This window comes from Ptiloglossa arizonensis, chromosome 5 (assembly GCF_051014685.1).
Source record: "Ptiloglossa arizonensis isolate GNS036 chromosome 5, iyPtiAriz1_principal, whole genome shotgun sequence".
Lineage (NCBI taxonomy): Eukaryota > Metazoa > Arthropoda > Insecta > Hymenoptera > Colletidae > Ptiloglossa > Ptiloglossa arizonensis.
In genome coordinates this window covers 13,505,816-13,533,511 of record NC_135052.1, presented here as the reverse complement: position 1 = coordinate 13,533,511, position 27,696 = coordinate 13,505,816, and positions in this window count along the sequence as shown.

The window sequence follows — 27,696 nt, the reverse complement described above, 5'->3', positions numbered from 1 at the left end:
AAGAAACAAATAACGATATAAAAATGAAATAGCAGGACGCGAGAAAAGTATAAATCCTAGTTAAGCGCAAATTGTTACCTTCTATCGGTTCTTCAACTTTTCTCGCATCTCGTATACAAAACTTTCCAATACCTTACACGCGTCGACGTATTATTAGTTTCCTCGTGTCCGTCTCTAACGGTAGAGAATTTTTCCGCAACTTTACACGCACCGAGAAAAAAATCGAAAAATTAATTTCAAAGCGTTTTTCACGCGCTTTGTGCGTAGACAACGAGATTGTAATCGCCGTAATTAGAACCCGCGTGGTGTACGAAATCAGTAGCTTTATTTGTCCCAGCGATTCACCGACAAAACGAATCATTATTAACGTTATTAGCTCTCCTGTCGACCGGAAATACCAACGCGAAATACGCAACGGTACGGCCGGTCGTTCGATATTTATTTACATCCAATCGCACAACCGATGCGTTATATACACGGTTATATACATAAGCGAGAAAATGTTCGTAAAAAAATGAAACGCGATAATTAAACGAGAAAATGAAAACGAAACTGCCTCTAGAGCTCGTAACACCGTCTCGCGATTAAGATTTAAAAATTTCAAGAGCGTTGGGCGATTCGTAAGCTGGCCGCCTCCGCGCATTAAAGCCATAAGAATTTCCGAAGCGGGCGTGCGGAGTTATGGAAATGTCGGTGAAACCGTCGTTGTCTGCAACGGGCGGACACCGTACGTGTATCGTAAACTCGAAAGCGACGTCGCTCCCGGCATAAATGCATGTGTACGGTACCGTAACGTATTACCGCGCGGAGGTACACGTTCGATACGAAGGTGGTCCGACGTGAGCATTTGAAATCACGCGCAGGGAACACGCGGCGGCCCCGTAGCTCCTCTGTAAACGACACGGGGTCCGCATACCCGACCCCACGGATCGTACGTGTTCGGAAAAAGGAACGGGCGCCGGGCGTAAGGCGAGAACGGAGCGGGGGATAACGTTACGAACGAACACCACGGCCAACCAAGAGGAGAGAAAGAGATAACGATACGGAAAACTGATACGAGCGTTCGATCGACGGAAAGTCGGCCAGGAAACTATATCGCCTTTCCACGGATAAATATTTTATGAGATCCAATCCGGTAGCCCTCTCCACCCACGCCTACCCCATCCGCTTGTCCCCTCTTTGTTTCTCTAACGTCGAACGCGTTACGCGCGCCTCTCTGAGACAAGGGTTCGCGGTGATCGGCACCGAGTTGAGAAAAGGAAACGTCGAAAGGAAAATCGGCTACCTTTTCGTACGACTCTAATGGGAAACGATCGAGTTCGCCTCCTCCAATGAGGAATTCATGGCGAGTCCGGAAACGACAACCTCGAACCGTTCAGATTTGGGTGTTCGCAATCTTCTTCGATTTACTATATACACAGGCCCCGTAATTCGTGGTACGAGCGAGACCTCGGGAAGATTTTACGGCTCGGGGAGGACGAAAATCGAGAACAACGATATATATGTTACGTCGGTGGTATTGTTTTCGAGAAAAATACGCTCGAGGTGCAGCTAAGTGAAACGACCCTGCGGATTTCATTACCGGACCGTTTCTGTGGCCATTCTTCTACGCGACGCCGTACGTCGAAGAATTTAAGAATCGGAGTTTAGCATCGATATCCATCGATTATTCTTTCTCAAGGTACTCGAAAGACGTTCGTAACTTCTGCAACGTCAACCGTTAGATGCACGCGTACTCGACTGATTTCCAAACGTTCTATTTCTCGCGAAAATCAAACCCACGGATTCTGTTTCGTTATTGTACAGCTTCTTATTATTTTCGAGCCGAAGAATCTCCCCTGGCCCGGTTTCTCACCCGAATTTTCACCCACGGTCTACAATACGCGTACAGTTAGGCGCACGTGTATTCGATCGATCTTCGAATGCATTTCTCTCGAAAACAACACCACCGACGCAATACCTTTGTTTTCGATTATTTGTTCCATTCGACGCCAAAGGATCTCCCTGACCCCCATTCGTATCGCGAGTTTTGCCCCACGGTGTCCAAATGTATCGTTGGGTGCACGCGTACCTGATCGAGCGCAAAAGTATCGTATTTTCTCCCATCGTCTCTCTTTAATTGCACCGTCGACGTTGAGGCATCCCGTAAATTTCTAAAATTGTTCCTCGATCGAGAAACCTATCGTTCTCCTGGAAACACCACGTAGCCGGAGCCACTCGTGGTAAAACTTCCGTACGATATTAGAAACCGAAGAATTATCGTGAAACCGAACGAAAATGTTTTACCCTCGGATCCTGTGGGGGATTGAATCATCCGTAAGTTATTAACCGAGGTAATTGAAGTTGAAAAGCAACGGCGAGCGTCCAAGTCGATCCTTTCTCGTCTCCGCGGTCCATTATCGTCCCTGTGGGATACAAAAGAAACGAGGAAACGCGAAACGTGTAACAGCGAATCTTTTTCCAAGACTGGGAAAAGTATCGCGAAAAGAACAATAAATGCCCCACCGTGCGGCCGGCGGGGCTCCTCTGTTCCTTTACTGCTGGAAAATTGGACCCGAAAGAACATTGGCTACGTAATTACATGTTTCTGGGAGGGCTGGAACGTGGAAAAGAAGCTGAGAACGAGAAACGACCGGGGATGGTGCTCCGAGAACCGTTTCGCCGCGTTAAAACCTCTTCTCGTTTGGAAATAAAGCGCGACGAATGACGGAAGCCTCGCGGATTCCTCGTTATTTGCATTTTCGGGGGGGGTGGGGGGTCAGACAGGGTTGGAAGTAGAAACGAAAATAGCCGAGAGGTCGAAACTTTCCAAATCCTTTTTCACCGCGTTTCCCATTTTCCACCCCGCCTCTGGTTGGAGATTTCCAACGATTTCCCAACATCGAGCGAAAACAAATCACTCGCCGGATAGCCGAGAAACGTATTGCATCTCGAAGGACCGAGTTTCGCGATATTCTCGGTGTATTCACCGCGATCGGGGGATAAAACAAACGGGTTAGGTATATAGATGACGATAAGGAAAAAGATTCCAAGATTTTAAGTATTTACCAGTGTGCTCGACGTGGGGAACGTAAAACGTCTAATAGACGTAGGATACTGTGGTTGATTCCTCGGGTGCGAGATTAACTTTTCTCGTATGCGAACATTGAACGTCTCTTCGCAGCGAATTGAACGTGAACGGAGGAATTGGTTCAGAAGTATCGGTTCGAGGTTGTCAACGCGAGACCACTAACGTCTCAACGGAGATCGTTTTATAGTCGCGAAGAAACACCGAACAATCGGAAATATAAATTAACGCACGAGACGTGCATTTATATGGAAGGAAGATATATCGAACGTTTATTATCGGGAGAAAGTGTTCGATGATCTCGCATGGATAACCTTGAACATAAATGTAACATAACTGAGCGAGAAGTTTACCGTATTTATCGTTTGATAAATAATTAAATACAATCGAAATTGTATATCGTATTTGATCTCAGTTCGATCGGAAAGATCCGACAAATGTAAGAATGACACTTTTATTAACGAAAACCAGTAATAAAAAAGTTCATCTCCGCAGTTAGTATCGTTTCACCGACACTAGCGTTTATTATCGATTAATGTCACATTTTAATCAACCGACGAGTGTCGCCTTAATCGCTCGACTGGTTCCAAAGGAGACGCCCCCTAGTAGTGGATATAGATGTTTCACATTTATCGTGGTCATCGGTTTCACATTTATCGCGACAATGTTACTCTACGAACAGAGACTACAGCTGACGCGCGAGAAGTTAGCCGCTACGAGGTAACACGTCACCGGAGGAAAGGAAATCGTCCACTCGCGTCAGTCGTGACGTGACGGCCACGCCTCGATTCGATACACCGTCGCTATTGGCTGACTTGATCACGTGTAGAAGTCCACCGGTTGCGTGAAACGCGAACGAGACGATACACGACTAAACGAGATACGACAATAATGTGAAACGTAGATTACAAACTAGTGACGATTATTATTATATTATTAGCGTACGTAAAGCTATCGTGACTAAATTTAATATTAATCTATAATTGCTTATTGACAATTATCGACAATGAGTCTCGACCAGAGACACTATTTTCCTCGAACAACACTCTGTACAACGATCCTCCCTCGTTCAAGGCCACGCCCTTTCTTTTATTACCGATTCTGGGCCTACGTGACCTAGGTTAAGAGACTATGGTCTTCTCAGTGGATACGAGAGGTGTAGATCCGGCTTATGGAGAACCATAGGCAACGAGTCTCGACCAGAGACACTATTTTCCTCGAACAACACTCTGTACAACGATCCTTCCTCGTTCAAGGCCACGCCCCTTCATTTATTACCGATTCTGGGCCTACGTGACCTAGGTGTCAGACGACTATGGTCTTCTCAGGGAATACAAGAGACGTAAGTCTGGTTCTCTCAAGTGGTCACGAGGCAGTGAGTCTTCTTCACATTGGTCATTAGTCAAACTCCACTGTTCCAACAACCAGTCCTCTTTCATCGGTTACAACCCCCTCTAGTAGAGTTTCTCTCTCTCTCATGCCTGACACTCAAACCGTCTATTTGTCCTATAATTTGCAATACCACAATAGAGTTCACAGACGCGTCTCGAACACGTATCGCGTCTCACTCGGTCGTGTTTCGTTTCACGAGTGTTCCTCGTCGAGTAGTGGACTTCCGAGCGACTCGTACCAGGAAACGGCACCTCGAACCGGAGACCAGGTTCGCAAATTGTCACGGAAAGAGAAACGTCGCCGTGTCTTTGGCGACATTTAAACGCGATAATTGGCACGTGGTCGAATGTTATTAAAGAACGATGTTCCATTTACGTGTCGAGTATTTCACGTGTCCTCTGTGGTGTGCGCTCGCGCGTCTCGAGTCCCGCGAAAAATAACAACAATGAGAGTGCAAATGACGGCGACAAAGGGGAAAACCAATTACTACCGTCTTTGCCGGCGTGTTCACCGTAGTGGCTGGGGGAAACGTAGCGAAGAAAAACAAGGAACAATTAGCCAACGCTCGAGCGAAGTTATTCCGGTTTTATTTTACGAGAATACTTACGTACGCAGCTACGTAACCGGGTTTCAATGAAAAATTACACCGTCGCGTAACCTGGCGCGACAGATCGAGCCCGAACGATTTCAGACTCCTCGTAAACTACAAGGGGAGCATTTTTTCTTGTCAGCCGATTCGATGGAAAATTTCCTTCCATCCAACAGACGAAGGGAACAGCCTCGAGGACGACACGAACCCCTCCTTCACTCCCCCCAAACGAATCAATTCACCGTGCAAGCATCTCCATCTCTGTTTGGAAGTCGTTCCCTGTACCCTGAAAATTGGATCAATTTCGATATTTCGAGACACGCGTCTCGTTGATACGCGTTGCTTGTTACCTGTGGCAATTTTTCGACGACCCGTCGTGGAAAAGATCTCGAAAGACTCGAGAAGTTTCGGTTCTCTTTCTCCCGTTTTGTTCCTTCGTAAACGTTCCTGAAACGTTGAACAACGTTTCAGGGTCAGTGTCGCGATTCACGGTTACTCAACGAGAAGACGAATAGAGCTAACGATGACCAAGAGCATCGATACTTAACGTTCGTTATCGTTTTCTTTTCTCCGTTTCATTTCGTAGAATTTCGTCCCGGAGCGAAGTACACGTCACGTCACCTGCCAAACGACTTTCGTCCGCTTCCTTTCCCACGTTCGCCATGAATTCGAGGATTCTAGAGCGAACCACGCGGGGAAGGTGAACGTTGGGTCTTAACACAGTGACAGAAAGTTCGCTTGTAACGTTCTGCTGAGCGAAATCCACCCCCGGTGTTCAGTATTTGTTACAGTGTGCAATGTGACTTCTGCTTTCTCTGTTTCACGGTCCCTACAGGATGGATCTCCGAGTAAATCGTCCGTGTTCGTGAATCGGTATTTATCGCGCTTCCCTTTTTCCTCTTATGGAGAACTATAGACAACGAGTCTCGACCAGAGACACTATTTTCCTCGAACAACACTCTGTACAACGATCCTTTTTCGTTCAAAGCCACGCCCCTTCTTTTATTACCGATTCTGGGCCTACGTGACCTAGGTCAGGCGACTATGGTCTTCTCAGTGGATACGATAGGTGTAAATCTGGCTTATGGAAAACTATAGAAAACGAGTCTCGACCAGAGACACTATTTTCCTCGAACAACACTCTGTACAACGATCCTCTTTCGTTCAAGGCCACGCCCCTTCTTTTATTACCGATTCTGGGCCTACGTGACCTAGATTAAGAGACTATGGTCTTCTCAGGGAATACAAGAGACGTAGGTCTGGCTCTCTCAAGTGGTCACGAGACAGTGAGTCTTCTTCACATTGGTCATTAGTCAAACTCTACTGTCCCAACAACCAGTCCCGTGGAATGTATCGACGATGTTTGTACGTTAAAATCCACGTGTCGTAAGATTTGCACGAAGTGTCTAGGTAAATATAAAACGCAATAATGTACAGTGCACGGTCGAGAAGATTGCGCGCGGAATTATGGCGGGTTCTATTTGTTCGGAGGCTTCTGGAATACGTGCGAGTTGGAGACGGTCCCTGAACTAATACTACTCGCCGTAACTCCAGATGCAATCTCCTCGAGCGCGTACTGTACATTATTGTGTTCTATATTTTGCATGCAACACATTTCGCATTGTATAATATATATAAATCCACGACGCGTTCTACTGTACGTTATTGCCTTTTGTATTTACATACATACATTTCACAGTGCCGTACATTGTTACGTTTTATATTTACATAAACACACATTTCGTACTGTATTATATATATATATATATATATAAATTCACGACACGTACACTGTACATTTGGTTATTTTACACTCTTACTTTCGATGCAGTTAATTTTCAAACGTTGGCTCCACCTGTTCGTTATATCTCGTCGAGTATATTTTTGACCCCTCCGGGTTAGTTATTATTTCTGGCAAAATAGAAAAAATAACATTTGCTCTCCACCGTGAAAAGTTTGACCGCCGTGAGCACCGGTAAATCCCGAACAAACGGGTTCGCTCGCGCTGTCGATAATTTGGACGCTCAATTAAAATAGTATACCCGGTGGTCTATTGAATATTTATCTCGACTCGAAGATAACAAGGTGGTCCCGTGACGCGCGTTACAAACTCGAAAGTTCACCGATCGTGCGTGGATACTCAATGCCGTAACAACTTGGAATCTTTAAATGAATTTCGTTTAACTCGCTGACTGTATTTAACGCTCGCGAAATAAACACGGCGGTCGTTGTAATCTCCGGAACAAAGTAAATTGCTAAAAGTGGCGACTCAGTGGTCAGCAACAATTCACGAAACCGCTAAGAATAGGAGTTGGGTCCGCAACTATTCGTGTTAAGTCCGCTGGGTAGCACGAGCGGAGGTATTTCTATTTATTTTGCTGGTATTCAACCCGTGAAATAAACGAAGAAAATGTAACCGGCTTGAAATTTTATTAGACGGACGATTGCAATAACGGAGAAATTATTTTCATCGTTGTTTATCGAAACGTTGGGAAACCCTGTTTCCGATACTTTTATTGTAAAGTATAATTTCGCATTTTATAATAAAGTTGAACGATAACAAGTGAAAAAAGTAGAGGAAAAAAAGCTTCTCGTACCATCGAGCTACTGCAAAGTTATTAAGTTCGATTTTTATCGAGTTAGAATAAACGATAAATAACGGTTTTATACCACATTCCTGGGGGAGGGGGGGATCTATAAAATAGAAGAATTCCTATAAACATCCACGAAGTAACTTTTTTTGAGATTGCGAGTTCCATTGGGGAATGAAATTAAATAAAAGTAAAATTTAAAATTCACGATCGTACGAAGGATGCGATTACCGTTTATTATCGTTGTAAATGGTACGATGAGAGGAGACGATCCGAAAAGGAAGAAATTGTTTAAAATATGCGTGGAGTATGAATCGGATCGTGGTACGTCGGTGTCGGAGAACGCATATTGTTAATTATCGTTGGATTCTGGTACGGAAGATGGTTTCACTGTGTCGTTAAATGGCAGTTCCCGTATAAAGCTTGTCGATCGATACGGTGATCGAAAATTCGTGAGTGCTTCGACAACATAACGGCCACTTCCAACAGATACTTTGCTCTTCTTCGTCTGCGTTTGACAACTTCGTACCAGGACTGCCATCTCGCGCAGAAGAAATTTCGCAATATGGTACACTCGAGCTCTTGATCGTCGTTTTATCATCGAGTTACATGTCTCGCTGCTGCTACGATATTATGTGTCAGCTTGATTTAGATCTCGGAATGGGGACCACAAATATTGACAGTTCTCCGGTTAATTTTTATATCAAGTATTCATAATTTACCGTCACCGCGAACAAGAACATATTTCAACGACAATTCAACCGTCGGATACGTTTAATAAAAACATTTTCATTCATAGTTAAAAAAAAAAAAAAAAGAAAGAAACCATATGGAAGCAAGAGATATTGAACGAGTACTCGATCGGTGAAATTAATTCATCGAAATTCACTCGGTCGATTCGATTAAGTCAAACGAGAGTGGGTATTAATGAACGGGACTTGGCTTTAATTACTTTTATTTCGTATTTACGTACCTGTACTTCAACGTTCCCGTAACGGGGACAGTTGAGTAACGGTAAAAAATAAATGAAACAGCGGTATAGCCGCTCGAAGATGTAATAAACGTGTTAAACTCGAGGACACACCGAGAATGATGTATTCAAACAGATACGGATGTTTATTTCATTCGGCACAACGAGTTTATGCTGCCGTTAATTTCTCCGTACGATCTCGACAACCTAATTCCACGCAAAACGAAAGAAGTAGATCGTAAAGGGCCTTTGACGCGCTCGAAATGAAACGTCGAAAAAGCCACCGCGAAGAACGAAAGGGACACTCCAATTTGCAAAAAGTGCGACCAGAAATCCAAGCTCGCTTTGAAACATCGCGTTAAGAGATGCCGGTCGGGTTTAATTATAAAATTTAAAACACGTTGTCACGGATGGATACGGTGTTGCACAGCTCGCGTAATTTTTCGCGGTGAACGCTCAATTTCCCGCGAAAAATACCATTCAGAGTCGACTGGAAAACAGACCCGTGGACAGAATTAATTAACACTCTTACGAGCGCGAAAGTTTTCGAGATCGATCTTAACGGTGCGAAATTGTCGCGAGGTGAAAGAAAAACGAGAAACCTTGCAATCGTTTGTTACTTCAATGTTGAACGAACGAGTGCGGTACAACAGCGAGTTTAGTCGGACAAAAGGTCGATTTGACGCTGTTTCACGTTGTTCAATCCCGCAATTGGAACCCCGATGAACCAAATCCCTATAACTAGTTGTAATACTCGTCACAATGGGAAAATGCACGCGAATGATATCCACGCTCTTATTAACCGTCGGTATTAATTAGCAGGGTTTTAACTCCCGTGTTGGCTTATCAAATGAACAGTTCTTAACGAGAACATTTGGAATCAATTATAGACATTCAACGTGTATGCGCTTTTTGTATTAATTATAACGACGATAATATCCATGGACGTAGGGAAAATACCTTATATTTTCAGATGAACGTTTAACAGGAAACTATCTGAAAATAATCTTCACTTGAGAACGTTGATAAATTTGAAAGTTTTCCACGCTTGAAAAATTGTCCATAGTATAAGTTGATAAAAATATTGTAACTGAAGATTCACGTCGTCGACTAATTGGTTAAAAAAATTCGTAAACTTTCGCGACCGAAAGTTATTCAACTTACCACGTTGTGAGATTCCAAGGATCGATGGCTTTCGGATCCATAACAGAAGAAGTTCGCTTACATTAACAATTGAGAACCAGGATTTTCGATTCACTGAAGCGAAAGCTTCGAGCATTCCAAAATCGCATCTCTGACGCACGCGAGAGAGTTCAACATCATCGACCATTCTGATTCTCTTTGACTAAAGGCAAGAGATCGAACGAGCTTACAGCTTCGAAAGCCTTCTGAAGAAATAAGTTCAGAAATCTCTGAGGGACGGGCGCGTTCGCGACATCTGGATGGTTTCGAGACAGAGGGGTATCAAGTTTCCGTTACAAGCGTATTTTTCAGTGGGGAAAAAAAAAAATTTGCCGCCGCTAGCGCCCGCCCTCTGTCAATCGTGCGACCAAGCTACGTTTCGTTCTTGTTCCGCTGGAGGGCCTCGAGTCGGAGAGACGTGAACCGGAAGACGTTGTATCAAAGAATAATATAAAAATAACGTACGAAAAGAAAAATAATACAAATCAAGTACACAAAATCGCAATAATATAATAACACTACTCAATATCGCTACAAATATACAGTATTCGTCGATCACTGGTACAGAAGGTTACGAAATAAGAAATAAAAATGACATTTTGTCCTAACCTTTGCCCTGAAATTTCTTTTTAGTGAAAATGAAACACGATTGTTTTAGAGTGTACAAACATTTTATCAAATTATATCCGAACGGAAACGACTATCCGAACAACCTAATAATTTAGTCCAATCAAGTAGAACTTGGATACAAAAATAATAATACAGCACCCGACTAAGAAAATTACAAGGCGGTCGAGTAGTTGAAAGTGAGGTTAGGTCGAAGAAATTGACGGTTCGTCCTAACCTCTGCTCTCGATGGACCGAAGAATTCAGTACTTTGTTAAATAAAAATTTGGCACAAAATGATAATACCGTGGCCGAGTAAAATATCCGCGAAGCGATCGAGTCATCGACGAAAGTAAGGTTAGGTCGAGAAAGTTGGCTCGTACGTCGCCACCCTCTGACCTCTCCATCGACGCCAGAAAGGACCTAATTCCGGTCACCGTAAAAACAAATCCAGAGCCCGTACGTTCGCTCTGTCTTATTTATTCGTTCACTAATATTTTCGAGCGGCACCGGTGGCCATTTTGCGACAGTTTCGCCCGCGGGGATCGGAACACAATTACGAGAAACGACGAGCTCTCGAATATTACATCCGACTGAACGAAATGTCTACGGCTGTCCGGGGCTCCTGTTTTATTGCGGGTCTGGGGCGACCGATCCACTTCCACGCGCTCGCTCGCTCGCTCGCTCGCTCGTTCGCTCGCGCTTTCACGCGCCGCTGATTCGACTCGATTGCATTACGGGAATATACGACGACGAAGTTGTCGTTCGCATCGATGACGGCTGACAGGGTACGCGTCCGTGGTACGCGCGCTTGACGGCTGCGCCTCGTATTTCATAACGAGAACGAAATTCCGAGCCGTAAGTGGCGATAATTGAAAACCGCCGGGCGAACGAGGCCGCGAAAGGATGATTCGACGTTGAACGGAACGCGTCGACTGGGAAAAGCGCGGGAAAAAAATGGCGCGTCGAACCACCGAGAGACGACGAATTTGCGAACCTGTAAATGCTAGGTTAGGTTACGGAAACGGCGTATCGTCTTCGCGCGATTCTACTCGAGTTCAGAAGACTCGTAAGACTCGAGTTCAGAAGAACTATCGTAATAACGATAATCATTTTTTAACGATCTTTCGATCGGACAGTTGGTAAACTATTTTAGTATTTTAGTCAATTTTCACGTGTATTTGACAATCGTTGAAAAATAAATGCGATTAAGTAAAGTAGTTTCTCCTTCAGATAATTCTGTGAACTATTTTATCACTTTGTTCAATTTTCATATATAGTATATTTGACAATTGTCAAAAAATAAATTTCGCGATTAAGTAAAGTAGTTTCTCCTTCGGGCGATTCTGTGAACTATTTTATCACTTTGTTCAATTTTCACGTATATTTGACAATTGTTAAAAAATAAATTGTGCGATTAAGTAAAGTTGTTTCTTCTACCACCGATTAATTCGAGCAATTCTGTCAACTATTTTACTACTTTATTCTATTTTTACATATATTTGAGAATTGTTACAAAATAAATTCTGCAATCAATTCAGTTTCTTCTGCCACCGATTAATTTAGGCAACTCTTTACACTATTCTACCACTTTGTTCAATTTTCGCATATATTTGAGAATCGTCAAAAAATAAATCGTGCGATTAATTCAGTCTCTTCTACCACCGATTAATTCAGCCAACCCTCAAAACTGAACTATTTTACCACTTTGTTCAACTTTCGCGTATATTTGACAATTGTTAAAAAATAAATTGTGCAATCAATTCAGTTTCTTCTGCCACCGATTAATTTAGGCAACTCTTTACACTATTCTACCACTTTGTTCAACTTTCGCATATATTTGAGAATCGTCAAAAAATAAATCGTGCGATTAATTTAGTCTCTTCTACCACCGATTAATTCAGCCAACCCTCAAAACTAAACTATTTTACCACTTTGTTCAACTTTCGCGTATATTCGAGGATTGTTAAAATATAAATTGTGCAATTAATTCGGTTAGTTTCGGTAGTTTCTTCCAGCAGGGAGTAATTCAGCGGTGAAAATTCCTCCAGGATTGTCGAGTGGGTGGTATAACCTTTTTCAGAATGGTGCGGTAACCGTTCCAAGTCTTTCGAGCGTCCAGTGTTCGAGTCGAAATCGAAAAATCGTTGTTTACACTGAAAGGATTCGTTTGCGGATCCACCGCCGAGTAAGCATTTTTTCCCTCGATTCAGCAGATACCACGAGCTTGCAAACCGCCGTACCACCTTTCTTTAACATCCTGTAGGTGTCTTTCGCGCACCATCGTTTCCGGTCCTTGCGCCCGCGCCAGGGAACAAAGTTCCAAGGGGAATCGAGTCTCTTATTGCGACAGCTATAATGAAACGGTGAGCCAAAAGAGCACCGTATTCGTAATATCGGGTTGTTCCGTCGTCCCCGTGTTCTTCTATGGCGACTACCCGCCGAGTTTCCGTGTTAGATTAAATTGGTCCCAGGAATTGAGCCGTGATTCTTGGAGACAATAACATTTAGCCATTCGATCGACTTCAATACGTATTCAGGAATATCGACCGACGCGGTGGCCAAGTATCGCTTCGTCAGAATCGAGTTCTCTTAACCGGTTACTGGTTTCACGAACGACGAATTGTTTTGCGAAATAATCGATGCGAGAACGCGACTGATACGGTAAATAGTGAACCAGAAGTAGTCACTGTGAACAATTACTGTGTAGTCACTGTGTACTTCCTCTCGATTCTCGTATTTCGATGTACACGTCCAAAGGTAAGTTTTATTATTGAAATTAACGCGTAAAGATGAAACGTGAATACTCGATAATCCGATCGCGATTAAATTTGAATCGATTGAAATTTTTAGTCAATTTCTTTATTAGTGTATTTAGAGTATATGGTTAACAGATACTTAAAGATACTTTAAACACGCTCTATCTCGTTATTTTTAATTTTTCTAAGTATTATAGATTTCGTCTACTGGACTTTTTATTTCTGAATTAGTTTAATTCTGTCATGGAACGGTTTTCCTTTTTCATTTTCGCCCTCCATACGTGGATCCAACTGTCTTGGTTTTTATTCTTTACCATTAGTGTGATAAGATACGTTTACTAGGAATCGTTGCGAAATTCTAGAGTCACGACATACTTTTTAATCATTTTTCTCAACAGTAGAAACTCGAAAGACACGAAAGTTACATCTTGTATAAACATTGAATATTTCTATCCGATTTTCAAAAAAGAATTATATTTATTCGTACAAATATTCTACTTCGAGTCGCTCAAGTATCGGAAAACTATAACTGTAACGATACTTGAATTCGGTTGCGAACGACCCTTTTCTTCTTACTACGTACACGATTATTGATTTGTCGCGATAACAAGCGATATCTGCTACTAAAATGTGAGAGATTTAAACGATCGCGTAGATCGACACGGTAGATTAATGAAACTTTGGACAACTTAGCAATAAACGGACTGGAGTGTATGAACAATCCGTAGACTCCGCAAATAAGCATTCGACTCGACGTTTACAACCTGACAGTATTAATTCGCGAATTAGGAATTAATTCGCGCGATGTGGCTTGAAATACCGTCAGCACTAATGATACCCGATATGGATCGTGTCTAGCATAACTCCTTCGTGTAGGTACATTCTGCGCCACATACTTTACGACAGGGATGAAATATTCGCGCGTGCCATCGTTAACCTGCAGAATATTGAGTATAACTAGGGACGCATTAGGGAATTCGATCTTCGTGAAATCTTGCTCGGAACTTAATTTGTCCGGTCGTCTGCGTTACGTGAGATATTCGGGAACAGGACATGGTATTTCCGGTCTAGAATCCGGCTACTCGGGGCGTATGTTCATTAACATCGTCATTAATTAGAGACATTCGTGGACGAGGTTTAATGCTCGAAAATATAAAAAAAAATTCGTGAAATTTACGTAAAAATACGTATCGGGAATTTGGTACAGTCAGCGTGATATATTGGAAATTTTATACAAATTTTATACCAAAGATATTATTTTACCATGATCGTGAAACGATGGGCTAGGGTTACGTCGACGTTTAAATCGATTTATATTTAAAATGGTCTATCGATTGTCTAGATAGAATTTGAATGCAACGGGAAACATTAAAAAATGTAAATTTATATAATTTAGGTTCAAGTTCGAGCAGATCTTTAGTACGGTAATACCTTTGACGCGAGAAGGAATAAAATGTTGAGGCAGAGATCCGAATAATTTCTTCGTACAATCTCATTCACCAACGTATATATTAATAAAGGTCGGGAGAAAAGAATAATAGCTCGAGAGATTGAATTAAATGTCTTATGTGTACCAAGAGAAGAAAACGTATTTGAATAAATATCGGTCGATGAAAAACCATGGTAAAGAAAGTGAATAGTCTATTAAAATTAAAGACAATATAAACGAGATACGTAATAAGTAGTGTACTCCAATATTGATCGGCCAGCCGTGAAAATATATTTTATATCAAACGATTTAAAATACTTATTAATTGTTTAACTTAAAAATTATTTTCTTCCAATATTCAACTCAATTTATAACTGTAAATTTACTGAAAAGCAATTTTCTTTAGATAAATCGGCTAAACGATAAAAATGAAACAAACTCGAACCAAGCAAGTAGTCTGTACCTTAAATTGGTCAGACCTGTATCGTATAATTTAGTAAAGTAAACAAACTTGGATATTAAACTAATTGGACACTATTTAGATGAAAGAAATATTACGATTTATTTCAACAATAAACGATTACACAAACCCAAGTACGAAATTCGCTCGCTATACGATGACACGCCATATTTCCTTTCTCGTTGGCGCGTTCGCGCTTGCGCCGCAAACTTTGCAAACTCGCGCACAAGAATGACAAAATTGGTAACAATAAGAATCCTCAAAATTTCCCAAAGGCTCCGTAATACCTTCCAGAGTCCCCCGAGTTTAAATAACCGATGTCAGATTTTTTTTCGCAGCAATATTCTCCGCGCGGTGCATTAAAAATTTAAACATGGCTCGGAGGTTAGTAGTAACCGCCATGTTTCCTTCGTGGCGCGTTTGCGCATGCGCCGCAGGTATCACAAGCTCGTCCACGAGTATCGCGAACCCTGTTGAAAATACTAATCCTCTCAATTTTCCAAAGGTCCACGCGATTCCTTTCAAATTCCCCCGAATTTAAATAACCGACGCAAGATTTGTTTCGCGGTGGTATTCTTCGTACGATGCTTGAAAAATTCAAACACCACTCGGAGGTTAGCAACCGCGCCATGTTACCTTTCACCGGGTCTCGTTCGCGCACGCGCAGTGAGTTTAACACACTCACCCTGGCGTATCACGAACCCCGTTAAAAGTAATAATCCTTGAAATTTTCCAAAGGTGAACGCGTTTCCTTTCACAGTTACTCGAGTTTAACTAACCGACCTACGATATTTCAGCGACAGTGTCCTCCGTACCGTGCTTGAAAAATTGAAACACCGCTCGGAGGTTAGAGTTCGGGAAAACTTGGCTCGATTGTATCTCGAAGAACAAACCCCCCGAGCGGAACACGTTCAAAGGACCCTCTTCGATCTCTCTTGGCACACGATTTCGCGCGTCCCGATTCGTCCCGTGATCGTGCCCGGGACACCACGCGCGTGTCCCCGAAACGACAGACACGGGCACCCGAGCGTTTCGAAAATACGTTTACCCCATCGTAATCCTGAATAACGGTGTAAACAATATCGCAAACAAACGCTCCCGGCTCTAATCGCATTTACATGTAGACAACATATAATGATAATAATAACAGTCGCGCAGCATATTGAAAATTAATTGCGCGGAATACCGCGTGCAGGCGCGCGCGCGCGCGCTGGCGCACACGCTCCTGCACTCTCGGCTCCGGCCTTTGAAGCCGCCACGGGTAGAGTGTAAACGCCGAACTTGCTGAAAATTAATTCGATCGGGCAAAGTTTCGTAGCGAGAGTTACGCGGTCTTTTCGACGGAGCCGGTTGCGCGAATAATTATTTATCAACGTAACGTTTCCAACAACGATACCGTCGAAATGACCAACGAACGCGAAACGAGCCAATCTAATCACCGAATCGCAAAATGGTGGCTCGGTGTTGGACGTTAGCGAGCCACGATCGTCGGTAAGAAGTTTTTTCGCGCGTTCGGTCACTTCATCACGTGCTTCTTCCTGACCTGAATTCTCGATCAATTAACCCGGAATATTTTATCAACGGTCTACAAACATGACCCCGTAACCACGGTCTGGTATTTCGAAGCGGAGATCATTCCCGACCGGTTCGTAGACCAGAGTCCCTCGCGGGCTCTCGCCTTTTTCGTTAACGAATCCACTCGAACAGCCGTGTAACATCACGGAGCCCATTTGGTGTGTTTGAGGTAGCAACCAGCCACGGGGTGTAATCAAAAAGTAGAGAAATAATGATTCGGGTAAATTGGTCGTCGATGAAAAACCACTCGTAGGGGAACGGAGCGAGTATTTTTATTGGAATGTTTTCGATCGTTGGTACCTTCGGATTTCTTCGGTGTGGAAGACCGCGGGAGCGAAGCTGCAATTGAAATTTATACGAACGAGAAACGTCTGCGAACGAAAGAAAAATTGATTGTAAATGAAAGGTTACTATTTGTCGAGGAATTTGTATAATAGCGATAGTCGTTCGCGAAGCTGGTAACATCGAGGTGATGAAATTTCATTGTATACGTGATATCGGAGTATCTTAATTTAAATATATTCGATGGACAGAGGTTGGAGGAAAATGTATTGTAAATACACTCGAGTAAGAATCGTTTGATCGAAAAATTTTTGTCACGACTACGGCTACGGGTACGGTCTAAGAATAGAAAAGTAGAAATAAAATTCTATGGAGAGTGAAACGAGATAGCAACCTAGTGCTGAAATTATCAGTGCGGAAATAATGTCGCGATAAGAAAACTGTGTGTATTCGTCTGTGTGGCACAGTGGTGGGAAAGTACCTGCTGCATCGATGCAAACAATAAGATCGGGTGCGATATAAGAGCAAGAAGCGAACCGCACAGCGAGCACTTCGAGTCGATATTGAATCCACTTATTAATAATACTCGCAGCAAGAAGTCATTCGGTGTTTAACAGAACCCAAAGCTGCTGCGTGGCAAACAGCCACGCTCAGAACACTGGTTTACCATTTATAATACAAATTCTCCCGTTCAAGCACGGGACTGAATCCGCTTAATTATAACACGTGTAAATACAATTCAATAATGCGAATCGACCAATGGAAAACACGACACACGATTGCTGATACATTCCCGACGACGAAATACTTTCACTTGCGCGTACGAAATTCAAGAAAGTGGAAAAATTTACGTGAAGATATTACGTAATTTACGTAAGAAAAAAAAAAGTGAATGGCGTTTATTCAACAATTTTCGATCGTAGGGATTGTTTGAGCTACGTCGATGAACGAAATGTAACTGTTCCCGAGAAATAACATCAAATGGAAAACCAGTTTCTTAAGAACAATTTTTATCATCTTCCAAATTCCAAAATAAGTGAATTCTATTTTCAGAGAATTCAAAAGGAAACAACCAATTGTAAATATTTCGTCTGTGTAAAGTAAAGAAAAAGTAAATAATCGAAAATGCTTTCATTCTACGAATGAGATTTTTTTTGTTCTAATATGGAAAGAAAATATTTCAAAGATTCCATGCATGCTGTGTTCTCGCACGTTCGAAAAACTTCTTCCAACAAGAAGAAATATTCTCTTTGACTCCGTAGCATCGCTCCTCGGTATCCTCTGAAACAATATTTCTCGATTCTCAGAGCAAACAATCCCATCGCCTTAAAGACCGACAACCCGGTCGAAAACCTTAACAATGCGTAACAACGCTCGAACCCTGGAAAAACGAATTCCCCTCCAATGCAAAAAAAAATACACTCTCTTGCTAAAAAAAAAAAAGAGAAAAAAACAAGATAAGTAAAGTCCAGCAAGAGATCGTTGGCCAACTTACGAGCGTACGAGCGCGTCATCGACGCGTCGCGGCGCACTAAAGGACGTCCATCTTCCCGACAGCTTGTTTTCCAGTTTCGACGAATTTACTCCCGTGGTCGAACAGACACAACGCGTAATAATTCACGCGAGGCTAGGTGACCTAGGCACGATTCACGTGGAACGGGCGAAACGGCGAATTGTCGGTGTGCCTGGTCAAGAACAATCGGTGGAAAAATCGTGAATTAATGAACTCTGTACGCCGGTGAACGAGATCCAGCGTACCTTTCCCCTACCACCGCTGCATACCCCCACCACCGGCGGTAACACGTCGATTTTTCGAAGCGGGTTTCGGAAGACATGTATACGGGCTCGCGCGACGCGCGTACCTACGTGACGAACATTTTTAAACCGGGGCGACGAACGCTTTGTCAGGACTACGGATGACCCACGCGGATGACAAACCGACACGGAGGTATCCGGGGCCTTAGCAAGCGTTTATTTATGATCCGCCGCCGTTGCGGACAGCCAGCCGCCGAATCGGATTTACTCTTTGAAATGGCGTTCGATCGGTGCTCCGTGCACGGAATCGGCGATCGGCTTCGGGGAAGAGATTATTGCCCCTCCCCGTTCTACCCCCACTCCGTACACTCGGCCCCACCACGCCCCCTCCCGGGAACCCTGTCCGTTCGTTCTCTCTGTCTTTTCCGCGACAGAGTACGTGTGTCGCGCGGCCACGTACGTGTATAAAGGGTGTCTCGAAAAGTGGCAAATTCCAAGGACGCTCGCGGTAACCGCCAAAACGAGCAAAACGGTCCCGTTCCACCACCGGTTTCAATATCGTTAGTTCTCGAGTTTACGAGACGTCTCGTCCCCCGAGCTTTCAACAGCGTAGCAAATTACAGCGTGTTTCCAACTTTTCGTATAAATAGCACGGAAGTAATCGAAACAACCATCGATAAGATCTATTTAGTCTAGTTACGAAGTAAACTACAATTTCACGCACGATATTGTGCACGCTGGAACTCTCTTTGTCTTTCACCCCGGTTACGTGTTATCTTATGGCCGAGAAGATTCAAGACAACGAGATCGCGTATTCGAATTACGGCACGTGGACTTTTTTGGGGAATTTATTTGCCCGAGATTATCGACGCTTAGGCAATACTCTTTGGGTAAATAGTGTAATAGTGTAATTCTTAGGGTAGATAGAGGATAAGAATAATTATCGTCTCATTGTCGTCGTCAATTTCTTTCGTTGTTTCTTCTTCTGGTGATTCTACAACTACAGTTAGATACAACGATACAACGTAGCAGGTTTATTGCAGTTGTACCGATATGTCATTCAGTAGCAATAGTAGTCACTTTAGAAGTCGTATCGAACACGTAGGCTAGTGTGAAAAGGGATAGGTGATACCTCACCCGTGAGAGAATCTCGTAATTCTGAAGTAATGTTATCGGTATCCATGTTTGTCGAGACTTTCTCGATGACTACCGTACAAGTTCGATACCAAGTTCCAAGGACACCTTGTATATCGTACATATGTGTAAATCGTGGAACGTCCAGTTAGAAGGATGGATCGGTTTAAGGGAAACTGATTTAGAGCACATTCTCCGCGGAAACGGTCGCCCTTTGTAGTGCGGTTTTATTTATGAAGCGGCCATGTAAGCGGAGTTTATTGGCGATACCTTTGGGCAGTACGTTTTCAAGCTGTTGAATATTTAAATGAGATCTGGCTGCCCCTATAAAGCACACTTCCTTGGAAGCTATTGGGAAATCCCGACAACTGTCTATATACGGATCGTTGATAATCATACGAGACACTGTCCGTGGTTCTTGGAAGGAATCCGCGAAACGACCTTCCCTGTGTTTTTTCATGGAACTTCGTCGAGAGGATTCTGGAACGGTCGAAAATAACGGTGTACGTATATTTTTTGGCTAAGGGACAAAACCGTACTCCAAAGTTTCGAGTTTTCGATGGCTTCTCGCAAATCTTTAGCTGTACAGTGGTGTCTAAAATCGAGACAATTATCAATACGACTGGTGGAAAGATCTCGTACTATTATAAGGTAACGAATCACAAAGGTGAGAACGACTCGTATAGTGAATCTCAGCATTTTATCAATAACCGAGGCACTGCTATACGAGGAAGTCTTTTAAGTAGATTCTATACGATTCTCGATTGCAATAACCTAGTGTGTACATCAGTGGAGAAGAAAATGAATAAAAAAGGATGGTAAAAGGAAAACTGCTTGTCAATGTAATAAATAGAGAGAACGACTGTCGATTTTAAATAAGTTGTTCATTAATTTTTAGATATTTATTCGATTGAATACAATTTCAATGTGTTCATCGATTCGATCAAAATCTTCTGCAGGGGCAACGTTTTTAAACATCCCATTGGATTTCTCGATTATTTGTAATTAGATACCGTAGTTGAGAATATGATGCTCCGATAACTGAAACATTCGTCTCATACATATATGCATAGCTTGGCAGTGGACGTGTTAATAGCTAGTTGATGGCCATCGGGAGTGGGAGAATTGATATTGAACAGTCACGATCATGAGAAGACGCATTGGCACCGAAGTGATTATTCTAATTGATACCTGTTTAAGTTACTGTTTACTTGTGTTAGGAATCGTTGATCATTGATCACAATATTTCGTTACTTGATCAAAAATGGGGGAAATGAACTCTGGACAATATTCGTGACCCGAGTTGAAAGTTTTCTCTACATTTCTCAGGGATGTGTTGCTTTTCGATTGGACATTTAATGTTCGTTGATCAGAATATTTTACAACGAATGGTATTTGGTTCTAGGACAAACTGTTGGAATACTCTTGATATTATCGCACGTTGGAATTTCGAAATTCAGAAGCTCTCGCAATAGTCTTTTGTCTTGCAACAGTAAAATTCTAAAATAAGAGATTCAACGGTACGTTTTATCTTTGGTTTCAAACAAAAACTAAACTGTTTCTTGTTTCTTTTGATGCCTAGAAGTTATCTAGAAGAACGACGGACTTGAATGCGTGAGAACAAAATGTCGTGACACCGATTTAACGAAGCTCAATTTTAAGTACAGAAGTTGCACAACTCTCGGTACTTAACGTAATACTATTTAGAAACTTTCGGGTCATCAGCGATCCAAATGGAGTGCACGAAAATAGAATTTTCAAGAAACGAGGTCCACCTAACTTAGGGGAAATCTAGAATCAGATAATTCTCGAGAGTTTAACTGCCTGGCAGTTATTTAGAACATTAGGCTTAAATGCATCGTTAATAAAACGTCACAACTGTCGGTCAGATTGGCACAATTTAGTTAATACGATAGTTGGGGTCTTGGAATCATCCGCAATCAAAATTAAATACGCGAACCTTGATTGACCTCGATTGACCTTGATTGATAATAACAAAATTCTAAGACGAAAATTTACCCGATACTTTGAACTTTATCGTATGAGATCATTAATTCGGTCACGAATTTCATTATACGATGGTGCAAATTTCGAATATCGTTAATAATTGGTATCGTTAAATAATTGTACATTTTTATCGTTTTTTCAAACTGCTTTCAAACACTTTCAAACACGAAAAAAAATATTGCTGTTCAAAATGCAAGAATCGCGTCTCGTTCCATAATCACTCTCGCGTTATTTTTAAAATAAAATTAGTTTCGTTCTTCGCGGAATATGTTTACGCGAGTGAACAAAATTTGTCCCTCACTCGTCGTCGCACCTTAATCGAAAAAATTACCGAACAAAAACCAATTGTATTTTTGAAAACAACCCGCAATCGGTATACAAACGTTAAATACAGACAATGCTTCGTTCTATATTTATCTAGATTCAAATTCTAATTTCGAAATATTTCTTACACCCGATTCGTCGACTTCGATTGAAACGATTGCAGCACTTCCCGTTCAAGGAACGCAAGCATCCATTCACCATTGAAAACAAAAATGGTAACCTTGGTAGCTCGAAAATATGTGGCCTTGTAAAAAGATTGCGTCGGTCACGTGTCAGGGTGGATGCAAAATATTTCGTTCGCCACAATCGATTTGTTCGTTGAATGACGCGTAAATCACGCCCAGTTACACAACATCTGTATCCGTTTTCCCGCGGATTAAAAACAATTTCACGGATGGTATTTTCTCTACGTCGCTTTGTAAATAACAATTTTTACGTTCCCGCAATTTTCGAGGTGGGAATCCTCTACATATACATATATATATATACATGTGTATACTCCGTTTCGAATACAGCGCGCGACAACGAATCGGTCTGTCGCGACGACGTGCTGGCAAACGCGAAAGAATTAAATACCCTGCTCGTCCACGTGCCCGATTTTCCTAGAGATATTTCGTTCGATTGTATTTTACGTGCCTGTGCCTCGAAAGCTTACCAGACACGACCCCCCATTAGCGTGGGATTGAGATACACTCGATCGGCGCATCCATGTGGAGTATTTCCGCGTGAACTACCAATTTGATACTAAAATGTCATCCAGTTGTTCCATTTGGTATAGACAAGACCTTTCCAAATCTCTATCAGCTCTGCAGGTCGATATACCAGTTGATAACGCAGCTCATCCGTCGAGATGTTCGTCATCTCTAATATGCGGTGTATAATGCACCAGTGCCCCCATGATCGGCAATAGGGGGACCATCCTCTCCATAGTCCGTGTCAGACCTCCACACGAGCGGTTCAAAGTAGTGATAAAGTTTTCGTATGCGTGTGCTCCCTATTGAGGGCCTTTCATCCCATGGTGGACCTGTGGACAGGGTTGTCAAGCCCTAAAGGATTCCAGTCACCGACTCTGTTTGGTGATTCGGTCAGGTGACTCTGTCAGGTGATTCTGGCAGATGACTCGGTCTCTCTTCTATACCGAGACGATTGACACACCACCTTACCGAATCTTTCTTTTAGAGACACTCTTAACAAAGTAATACACACACTCGACTCTACTCGACGCACCACTTGCATCAACTGGACTATTTTCATTTAAGTTCACACCAAACTCGAGTCTCTCAAGTCCACGTACAACGCACAGTCGGTAAATGCGTACAATCCTTGCGCATCACTCTGGATACGTACACACATATACACCTCGCATTGCCTACCAATCGAAACAGAGAATACAGAGAAGATTATTCGTACCATGATTGATTAAGAGATAGCACGTACAGAGTTCGAGTCCAAATTCAGTATTCGCGCTAGTAAATCTCGTATCTTTGATACACTTGTACACATTTCGGATATACTCTATCCTTTTCGCTTGCATCCCATCTATTCTGCCATTTTCCACACCACCGAGCCTCGATCAATTTCGTCCAATCATCGACACGCGATAATTTCACATCCTGTTCCATGAAAGTTCATGCGTCAGAGTTTGCACGACCTCTATGGAAACCGTTCGGCACACATTCAACAATCACTTACCATATTCATACTTCGTAACACTACCCCGTGCACTTGGTCCGTACATCACGCTCATCGCTAGCGTACCTTTATATATCACTTTCATCGTTTTCTTCCCCAGACCCTACTCTTTACGAAGTACTCTCCTCGGCCAATCTACTGTATTTGTCATTCTTCTCTTGAGGTCCATCAGGTGTGGCTTGGAACACATTCTGTAGCTCGTGCTCACACCCTGATGCTTAAATTGCTTCGCGTACCTGGCTCTTATCCCATTTACGGGCACACATGGCTCTCCGTGCGCCTGACGAGTCACCCTTCGCTTACGCAGGGACAATTAAATTCGTTCGTAACAAGTTTATCAAATTGCGGGGTATTTATCTTTCGTAGAACGATCGCAACGCGACGCGACACGAGCCCCGCGCGCCGATGCGCACGCGCAGCTGCGCACGGTAATAACCGCCTGGTCGTAAATAACTTGATCGGGAACGTACCTTTCGTACGGGAGGGACTGCTCCACTGTAGAACAAATATTTGCGATTTATATACACCGATTTATTATAAATACACATCGACGACTACCGTTCGAAACATACGCGCGATATTTCATCGTATTAAGACGCGTCGCGTACCGCCACGGCGATCGACCCGATCCCCAGTATATATCGTGCACCGAAAAACGCAGAGTCACCGATGCACCGAAATCCAGACGCAATAATGGATGTCGAGGAATCGTTACGCGACGTGTCATATTTTAGCAGCTGACGTCAACGAAGAAAACAGTGGCGCGATACCGCCCTCGGGAACGAGGGATTAATATGTTCCAGGGCACGGAGACTCTTAATCGGGAACGATTCCTCGTCGAGCACATTGAAGAGGATTTTCAGGTCAACGATTGAGTAGGCGCTTGGATTTATTGAAGAATTTCATTTCTACGATGTCAGAAACCATCTATACCGGCTCCCGTCTATGTTGGTGATTTTATTTCTTAACTTCCCTCTGGTTCGTCGTATCGATCGTAACTGGACGGGAGAATTTGTGAAATTGCGCAAATATCGGATTCCGGAGAATCGTTTCTGCGTTTGTCATTTCTTAATGTTAACCGAAAATTATTGTACGAATAGTTTTTTTTTATAGTGACTTTCATATACGAGAACCGTACATAATTCCCGTAACCCTCGGATTCATGATCAGACAAGTAGTATTGCTATATCTATGGTCGGGCAAGTAGTATCGCCGTATCCATAGTCGGACAAGTAGCGTGACTTCCGTCTACGGTCAGACAAGTAGTATGACTCCCGTTTATGATCGGACAAGTAGTATGGGCTCCCGTCTATGATCAGACAAGTAGTATGGGCTCCCGTCTATGGTCAGACAAGTAGTATTACCCCCGTCTGTGATCAGACGAGTAGTCTGCGCTACTATAATGGCTATAACATCGTTGAAAATCATCGTACTTTAATGTTCTTACGCTCGTTTGAAAGGCAAACGACTGCGCTATCCGACAATCTGACCAATAATTTACTATTTTTTTTAATGACGTTCTCCCCATAAAGATAAGCCCGAATGTAACCTTATTCGTGTTAGTTTGAAGTCACGTGTAAAATGAAGCACTTTTGAATTTCACAGACACGCGCGCATTTGAATATGGTCTTGTTTGTACTCATTCTCATCGTAATAACCTCATCGATAGATTAATAATACTTTCGTAAAGATACGACGGAAAATGTACAAAATGTTACATTGTACCGTTGGTCGACGCACCGAGGCACGCGCGGCATTGCTTTGAAGTTTCGGTCACTCGATCACTGTTGTTCTATCTCGCTTATTCTCGGTGTATCCCATTCACTACTCTCTTCGAGCGAGAGTTTGTCCAGTTCCGAGAACAAAGTCTCCCTCCGACCTCGAATTGATGGCAGCTGGCGGACCCGATTTTTTTCCTTAAAACCGAGGATTACTATTTTGAAGGGGAGTTTGTAGAGTTTGAAAAGGTAAATACCGGCTTGTAAATAATATTATTGTTTCGTACGTACGTTTATTCGAACGTTTCGTTCATTTTTCTTTTTTTTTCTGCCCCTTCAGCAATGACATTGTTTAATCCAGATTGTGAACAGACTCCGGAATAAAATTGTTATCTTACGTGTATATAGAAATATATTCCTGCTTTTATATCGTCCGCTAAAAGTTACATTTTTTCTGTAAATTGTTACGACACACCGTGTTTCGTATCTCTCATTTCTAAACATAATAATTTGTCCACATATCGGGCTACATTTCGCCTGTCATACGGTAACCAACGAATGATAATCCCGTATATTAATTTAATAAAATTCAACGACTTCCTGGAAAAAGTTTCCCGCTCGACTTATTATTATACTCGACCAACAGCCACGATACGTTACTTGACAAACAAGGAATTGCACGGGATAAAATTAAGTGTGTTTTTACGATGCACAGTTTAATCCGCAGCAACTGGTAGCTTACCCTTTATTAAACCCGCTTTTATGCGTTCCAATTTGGCAATTCCGAGGAATAGAAATACCTAACAATGAGATGGAAATCTACAAGTCGTTTAGTCAGTGGACAAGTTTAACTGAAACGACCGACCGGAAAAAGAAAGGGTCGTTATTTAACGGGGGAGTTTCGCACGGTTCTTAAATAGAAATTTAGAATTAATTGTTCCGCGGCGTAATCTTCGATAACTATTTGCGGATTAACAGAGAATCGACTCTTCATCGGGAGAGGATTATTGGACTAGTACCTGCTGCGAAATCTCTTCGCAGACGCGCGCCGTGTTTGCCTACGATATTTTGAGGTCCCTTTTCAATGCAAATAGGTCGCGAAATCCTCGTTCCAATTTTTGCGCGTCGTTCCATGATGAATTCTACTCCGAGAAACGATCCGCTTAATCTTTTTGCAAATTTACCACGTTAATTGGTAATTCTAAAGACCCGGTTTTCACAAACGTTTAATAACCCGATCTGTACGTGTTTCACGGTACGTGTGTATAAGACAGAGTACAATGTATCGTCTCTGTTTCATCGTTTCGAAGCTATCGATACGTGACACGGTCCACGGAACTGGAACAATTTGTATGTATAATTTCGAGGCCAATTTAAAAAATAACGTTAAACGAGGGGGAAAGTTCAAAGAGGGCTACACTTTCATAACCGTACTCGCGTTTCAGCGTTTTCGTTAACGAGGATATTTATTTTAAATATTCCACCGAAATGATCAGTTTTCGACCGCTTCGTGCCTTTTTTTCTTCGCGCGGAACCACGAGAGGGTTATTGCGCGTATTTGCGAAAAGTGATCTTCTTCGAAGCGTACACTAATTCGGGTACAGTCGATACAATCGTGTTTGAAATAAAATTTTCGATCGATTGCTCCAAACGTTTTTCGGTACGTAGAAATATAATAATTAAAAATAATGCACGAAATTCAAGTAAATATACTTACAGAATTACGAATTTAACTTATTGTCTTTACACGTGACAAGTTATACTATACATATCATTGTATTCCGTAATATTTATAAATGACCAATTCATTTTCCAGTATTAATTAAGAATACTTATCAACGATCCTCTACAATATTTTCAAATCATCAATTTAGATAATTTGTACCCAGTACAGTAACACAATAGAATCTCCGTTCCAAGTGTATTGAAATAGAAATACTCTTTCAAGAACTGACCCCTTTTTTTAATCGTACCTTGAATTTCTTCCAGCATTGTTTCATAGTTAAACGTAAACTCGTCAAAAATCTAGGGAACATCGATTATTGGCCCAAGTTAAACGTTTTATCCTCAAACGAACGTTCTCGTCGACGAATTCGTTAATGAACGAAACACTTCGACAAAATGAAACGATCAACGTTGAACGCGAGTTTTTCGTGACAAATAA